We start from the raw sequence: 6,993 nt of genomic DNA on the forward strand, positions 1-6,993 counted from the left end.
GTGTCAATTTTCCTCCAATCAAATATATCAAGAGGACAAAAGGTCGAATTCCTTGTCAATGTACCGAGGAAGCTGCCAAACTCCATCACAACATCATTAGTAGGACCAACAGGCTGACCAAACTCATTGACCACAATTAACTTACGTTTACTCCTTCCATGTACACTTAGCATCCTTGTTTTACCTCTTTTTCTTTTTTTTAGTACAAGATCCTACAATAATACAAATCAAAAGTATCCTCCAATTTAGTAAAATAGATATAGGATGTCAATACTTTAATGTAAAATCTAAATTTTCTTACCTTGTTCATCTACTGTAGGAGCATTAGCATCCAATTGCACTTCTTGCTCTACTGATTGTGTTGTAGGGGTGGTTGAATCACTTTGTAAATGGGCTCCTACCCTCTGATGTTGTGGCATTAGTAGCTGATGTTCTTCCATTAAATTATTCAGAACCTGACGCTCTTCGTTTAACCGTATAGAGCTAGCTGGAATATTCGTTTTTCTGGTCCGCATCAACCTTTTCTGATTTGCCAAAGATGTAAGTGTTCCAGCTTGAACGAATGTCAAAATTTTCACTTTTTTCTTTTGTCTTGTCCCTTCTTGAATCATGACTACAATTTTGAAGCAAATAGAGATATCAGTAGCAGTGGTAAAGAGGGAATGAAAATTATCAAGAGCAGAAACACAAAGGAAGTCACAGATAGTCATAAACACAAAGGTGAAACGGGATATTATGCTACACAGATTTCCTATCATAAGCAAGGTACTAAGGCAAGCTAGATCAGCTGTATTGGAAGAGTTTGGACATGCAACTCAAGATGACAAGCTGTGCACCTGACAACTCGGATTTAAAACAACAAATCTACTGCTTAATGGATAATGCAGAGGGAGAACTCTATTATGCAGGAGTTCAGTCACTCATTTACCATGTTCTAATCCATATGGAGAAGAGCACGGAAATGAGGGTTTCACTAACTATGTTTGCTATTTTTGCAGGGACCACCTTTGTAAGAATACCTTACATCAGGATACAACTCCAAAGTGAAGTAGCACCTCAAGCTCATTCCCTTGGAGAAGGATCAAGTGTAAACAGAAGAATGAAAGCTATGGATAAGGAGCAGAATAACACAAGGACCCAAAAGTTCATTAATCCAGTAACTCAGGACCAGAGATGCACAAAGAATACAACGAGAATCTTTTGGAGACTACAAGGAAAAGAAGGAAAAAACAGCAGAATGAAACGTGCCTGGGATCGTGAGCAGCACTTATTGTGCTGCACAAATTTGGACACGGTGAAAACAATCTGGGAGGAAGAATCAATGCAACATGATACTTTGCTAAATCAGGAAGTGTTACATCAAGAAAATACAGTGGGAGCAGAAAAAGAAATAGGCAAAAAGGATACCAGAAGTATAATGCTCGAAAAGTGTTGGACAGCACAAAGAGTCAACCTTACGAAAGAAACGGGAAAAGTTCATGTATTAATGCTACGTCACTTATTACGACTTCGAAGGGTGGTATCAGTACTTTGTACTCATTCCCTTGAAGAAGGAAAGGTGGCTTGCATAAGCATGAAAACAGACGTAAGGAAAACATCATGGGCAAGCATCGTGGACATATGCATAGCAACTAATAGGTTTAGGCAATCTTTTCTGGGTAATTGGGCTGTGTTGTGGAACAATTTTCCAATGCAGATCATGTCTCCCACAATACAGGAAGCAACGCATATAAAGACTCTAGGTGGAAACACAAGGCCAAATTACGAAATTAAACTCGAAAACATCACTTGGAAGCAGTTCTGGAAATGGCAGCTAACAATGCAACTTAGTCTTCAAAAAGCGAACAATTTTGAGTTAAACTGGGCATACACATCAGCACAACAAGGTTCATTGACACATCAGGAAGGGATTCACATAAGGATCTTAACAAGAAACATGCAAACATCGTGCAAATTTGAAGGCAGAACAGAGGTGACAGAAAGCAATACGACAGGATGTGAGCATCAGCTAATTTGTAAGTTCATATGCAGAGGGTACAAAGCATTCACAACGGATATTCTTGATAGATTGCTACAAACAAATAATGAATGAGGTTATCTTCAACCAAATACAGCCAGATTACTTGTAATTTGTAATGATGAATGATATTTACAGCCAGATTGTTTGCATTTCTCAACATTACAATTTACATGGGCAAATATGTTTTTACTCGAGTTAAACTCATATATAGGAGGTTGTTTCTAGCAGCCAAAATTCTGAAAATCAATATTTACACAATGAAGAAGTAAACTCCTACAATAAATAATTGCACCTCTAGTCTTTGTTGTTCAGGGTAAAAAAGGTAAATGATGTACACTTAACTACAAACAACATCATGTAGGAAAAACTCAGAGATGGAACAAATTATCTCCAAGATTTAGTAGTATAACAACCTTCTATTTCAGTGGTTGCAATAACATCCAACGCACAATTTCTCTAATGGCATATGATCGATATCTCGAGTCAGTGCAACCAAACATCTGTGTATATACCGTGAGGAACACTAAAAAAATATAGCACGACGCATACAAGTATTTACATGAAAACTGTTCCACTAATTGCAATGAGAAAATGCGAGCTCAGAAGAATGTCGCTTAGTTCTCTATACTTCGTTACATATATATCTAGCTAACTGAAAAATAGCTTCTACGATCTCTTTAATCGTTTATATGATAAAAAAGTGTCAGCTAGCTAGTACCTCGTGTTGAAGGATGACTGGGTAGTCTACTGCTTTTCAGAAAGATTCAATGCACACTGCTACCATGGGAAACAACCAAATTTGAAGCATCACTCAACAAAGAATCATCCACAAATTAAACACCTACGTATAAATTTCAGTAATTATCTATGGAATACCAAGAAGAATTCTCTACTGTTGCCCAAATATTTTTTCCTTAAAAAAGGAGAAGATGCCTTGCTTCAACATCACTATTTTATCCCCTATTCTTATAATTTTAGCCATTGTTGCGATAGAATGATGTCACCAGCAACCAAGAGCTTTATACCATGAGTAGTTTTAAAGACTTTTGGGATTCCCCTTATTTATTATGAATTAGGAGAGTCATTCAAATGATTCAAAGAGAATTAAGAGCCTGTAGTTACATCTATATTTAGCCGTTTGCTTTTTGCTATCATAAAGATACACTAATGTATAATTTCTACCATAAAGACACAGTAAGGTGCAACTTATAATAGGAAGATTTTATAAAAATTACCAAACAACTTACAAAAATAAAAACAATTGTCCCTCGTTTCTATATACAAACAACAATAATTCTTACACCTTTTACAATCAACTTAATACAAGTACCATATAAGAACTACAACATTTCCATATATTTTTTTACCAACAAAGTAAGACAATTTACGGAGTACGAATTACAACCTATACACATATACCTTTCAGCAATAAATGGACATAGCCAAACTAGTAAGTCACAAAATATATCAAGAAAAACATATGAGAATTTTCAAGAATAAGAAATAAGATCCATGTAGATACCGTCAAGTTACCTGAATTGATAGCGGCTCCTCTAAGTTCACAAAAAAAGCCAATTCAGATGATAAGAAACAAGTTGTAGAGTCTTTCAAACTAGCTTGAAGAGATGATGAAGCTTGAAGGCTATTCACATAGTATCATCTACACACTATGATATTGGATATTACGACAACACCATTTTCAGCGAGCTGCAAAAATTGAGAATACATAAATCAGTTGCTTTTTAAAAGCAATAAAATTCATCAGTCAAAATCTAAAACAATAATAAAATTGCATGATTTAAGAGGATTTATTTTGGTTATTTTTGATTGGTATGATTAAGATAAAGACACAAAACAGATTGAAGTATATAAAAAACTAAACTTCTCACATTCCAAACACTCCTACAGTACATTTCTCAACACCCATTTTAGAACACAAGAGCAAAACCATCAGAAAACCAACCAAAAAAGTGAAATCTCAAGATATAAACAACAATTTTCTCTAATTCTCCAGCTTTGAATTTCTCTATTTAAGTTTTAGAACTTTGTCGACCTCAACGATGGAGTTTCGAAGGGTATTTCTCATTTTAATTTCCTTCCAAACAGCAGTAGACTCAATATTTAGTACAAAATCAATTTTAAACAAAATTTTGGCTCAATGAATTGAAACCCAGCTTCTCAAACCCCAATTTTACTAAAACCCCAAATTTAAGCAATCTTCTTTATTTTTATCACAGAATGTTTCACGGAGTTCTCAAATCCTTACCAAATTTGAGATAAAAGCTTTAAACCACACTAAAATTAAACATCAAACATAAATTAGAGCAAAACATAATGATTTCATAGAAACCCATTTGTGTATTTTGTAAGCTTTTTCAAAAGTCCTTGAATGGTAAATCTAGAGACAGAGAACTTTTAAGCCATGTAGGAGAGAATCATACACACCTATTGTGGTAGAGAACGATATGTATACTTGGTCGAAAAATTCCTTTGCTGGATTTGGGTTTGAAGAAGCCTTCAATTCACTGGAGGGTTTTTTCTCATGAAGTTCTCAATGAAGAGAGGCGTAAGAAGACCATTCTTTTGATATGTATACTTTAGATTTTGGTATTACTTTTTAATTATAAAAATGAGCATTCGCGGGTTTAGTAAAATTATTGGAGGGAAACTAAATTGTCCCAATAATATTTTTTAGAAAGAACCGTCCCCACAGATTTATTTTACCAAACTGTCTCCATAGACATCTCTGTGGCAACGGTTATGGTACTACCGCGACGGCTTAGTTTTAGTACTCTCTTAATAGGCCTAAGAGGCTATTGCGACAATTGTAACCCTTGCAATGGGCCATCTAATGCAAGGGTAACCGTTGCTAAATAACCGATGCAATAGGTGTAATTTCTAGTAGTGCCACCCGCTCCCATTTCATCAAATCTCGTGGTAGGCGTACCACCCGCTCCCATTTCGTCATAACTCGTGGTAGGCGTACCACCCGCTCCCATTTCATCAATATCTTGTGGTAGGCGTACCACCCGCTCCAATTTCATCAATATCTTGTGGTAGGCGTACCACCCGCTCCCATTTCAATCAAAAACTTGTGGTAGGCGTACCACCGGCTCCCATTTCAATTCAACACAAAGTCACAAAAAAAATTCCGGCAAGGAAAACAAAAGCAATATACTAATAATTTTCCGGCAAGGGAACAACAATATCAAAATAACCATCTCGGCAAGGGAGAATCAGCTATAACCAAATCCTATCTCAACTCTTACTCAGCTCGATTAGTACAAATACTCAAACATAAATAAAGTCCACGAGAATAAACTAAATCTCTACTCAATATCAAGAGTCATCAATTTAAAGCATTTGAAGTGTCATTTAAGAACACAACAACTATAAATTTATGTCTCACGGTCATGCTCGACACCAACGTATAGATACTCGTCACCATGCCTATACGTCGTACTCAACAAGAAGCAATTAGCAAATAAGACTCAACTCCTAATCCCTCAAGCTAGGGTTAGACCAAACACTTACCTCGAACTTCCACGGCCAATTCAATCCTCAATTACCGCTTTTCCTTTCGAGTTCGGCTCCAAATCAATTGTATCTATACATAAATGACTTCAATAAATCAATAAATGCTAAACAATAGCGAACCCAATGCCTAATTATAGCTTTTCCATCATTTTTCCCCAAAACTCAAAAATCGACCCCGGGCCCGCTTGGTCAAAACACGAGGTTCGGAACAAAATCAAATCACTCATTCACCCACGAGCTCGAATATATAATTTATTTTCAAATTCGAACCCAAAACGAGGTCTAAATCAAGAAAAATCAAAAAGCCCTAACTCTACCCAAATCCCTAATTTTCTACCCTTAATCACATGTTTTAGGCCTAGAAATTCAATAGATGTTGATGAAAGTGGAAGAAAATAAGTTAAGATTACTAACCCAAGAGATTATGGTGAAGGAAAGCTTCAAGAATCGCCCTAGAGCTTTGGAGAAGAAGAAGTCTTGTAAAAATTTGAGAAATCCCGTAATGGGTTCTGTTTTTGGAACTTAAAATAACTGGGCGGATTTGGACTATGCGATCGCAGACAAAGGGATGCGATCGCACAGGGTAAAGTTTGCTGGGCACTGCGATCGCGGACAATAACATGTAATCGCATAGAAGAAAATAAAAGCTGGGGCTTTACACAACGCGATCGCGGAGGGAAGAATGCAATCGCATAGAACAATTTGTGAACCCCTGAAGTTTGCTCTATGCTTATGCGATCGCATAGAAGAAATCACTGGGCAACAGAAGACAACTATTTCTGCAACTTTTTCCTAAGTCTAAACCTTCAGAAACACATCCGGAACACACCCGAGCCCTCGGGGCTCCTAACCAAACACATGTACTAACTCAACAACATTATACAAACTTATCTATATGATCAAATCGCCAAAATAACATCAAAAACAATGAATCAAACCTCAAAATCAAGAGTTTTTCCTCAAACTTCATTAAGTTTTAAATTTAGAAATTCAAGTCCGAAACACGTCAAACGACGTCCGTTTTCAACCAAATTTCACATGAAGGACTTAAAACATATATAAGACCTGTACCGGGCGCCGGAACCAAAATACGGGCCCGATACCAACACGTTCTACTCAAATATCATTTCAATTTTTCCTTAACAATTTCAGAAAAACAATTTCTTTTAAAAAATCATTTCTCGGGCTCGGGACCTCGGAATTCGATTCCGGGCATACGCCCGAGTCCCATATTTTTCTACGGACCCTCCGGGACCGTCAATTCACGGGTCCGGATCCGTTTACCCAAAATACTGACAAAAGTCAAATTTATTCATTTTAAGATCAAAACTTAGCATTTTTCACAGAATTTCATATTTAAGCTTTCCGGCTACCTGCTCGGATCGCGCACACACTTCGAGGTGACTCTAAATGAGGTTTTCAAGGCCTCGGAAGCA

At 36.7% G+C, this 6,993-nt stretch overlaps 1 long non-coding RNA gene across 1 annotated transcript; it reads right to left on the bottom strand.

The window, feature by feature from the left end:
- Nucleotides 1-306: 306 nt before the first annotated feature.
- Nucleotides 307-4,553, bottom strand: LOC109243920. Its single transcript, XR_002070639.1, has 3 exons — nt 4,466-4,553; nt 3,554-3,727; nt 307-613 (listed from the first exon to the last, which is right to left on the bottom strand). It is a non-coding gene; the product is annotated as an uncharacterized LOC109243920 (long non-coding RNA).
- Between the last annotated feature and the right edge of the window lie 2,440 nt (nt 4,554-6,993).

Source organism: Nicotiana attenuata, unplaced genomic scaffold, assembly GCF_001879085.1.
Source record: "Nicotiana attenuata strain UT unplaced genomic scaffold, NIATTr2, whole genome shotgun sequence".
Classification (NCBI taxonomy): domain Eukaryota; kingdom Viridiplantae; phylum Streptophyta; class Magnoliopsida; order Solanales; family Solanaceae; genus Nicotiana; species Nicotiana attenuata.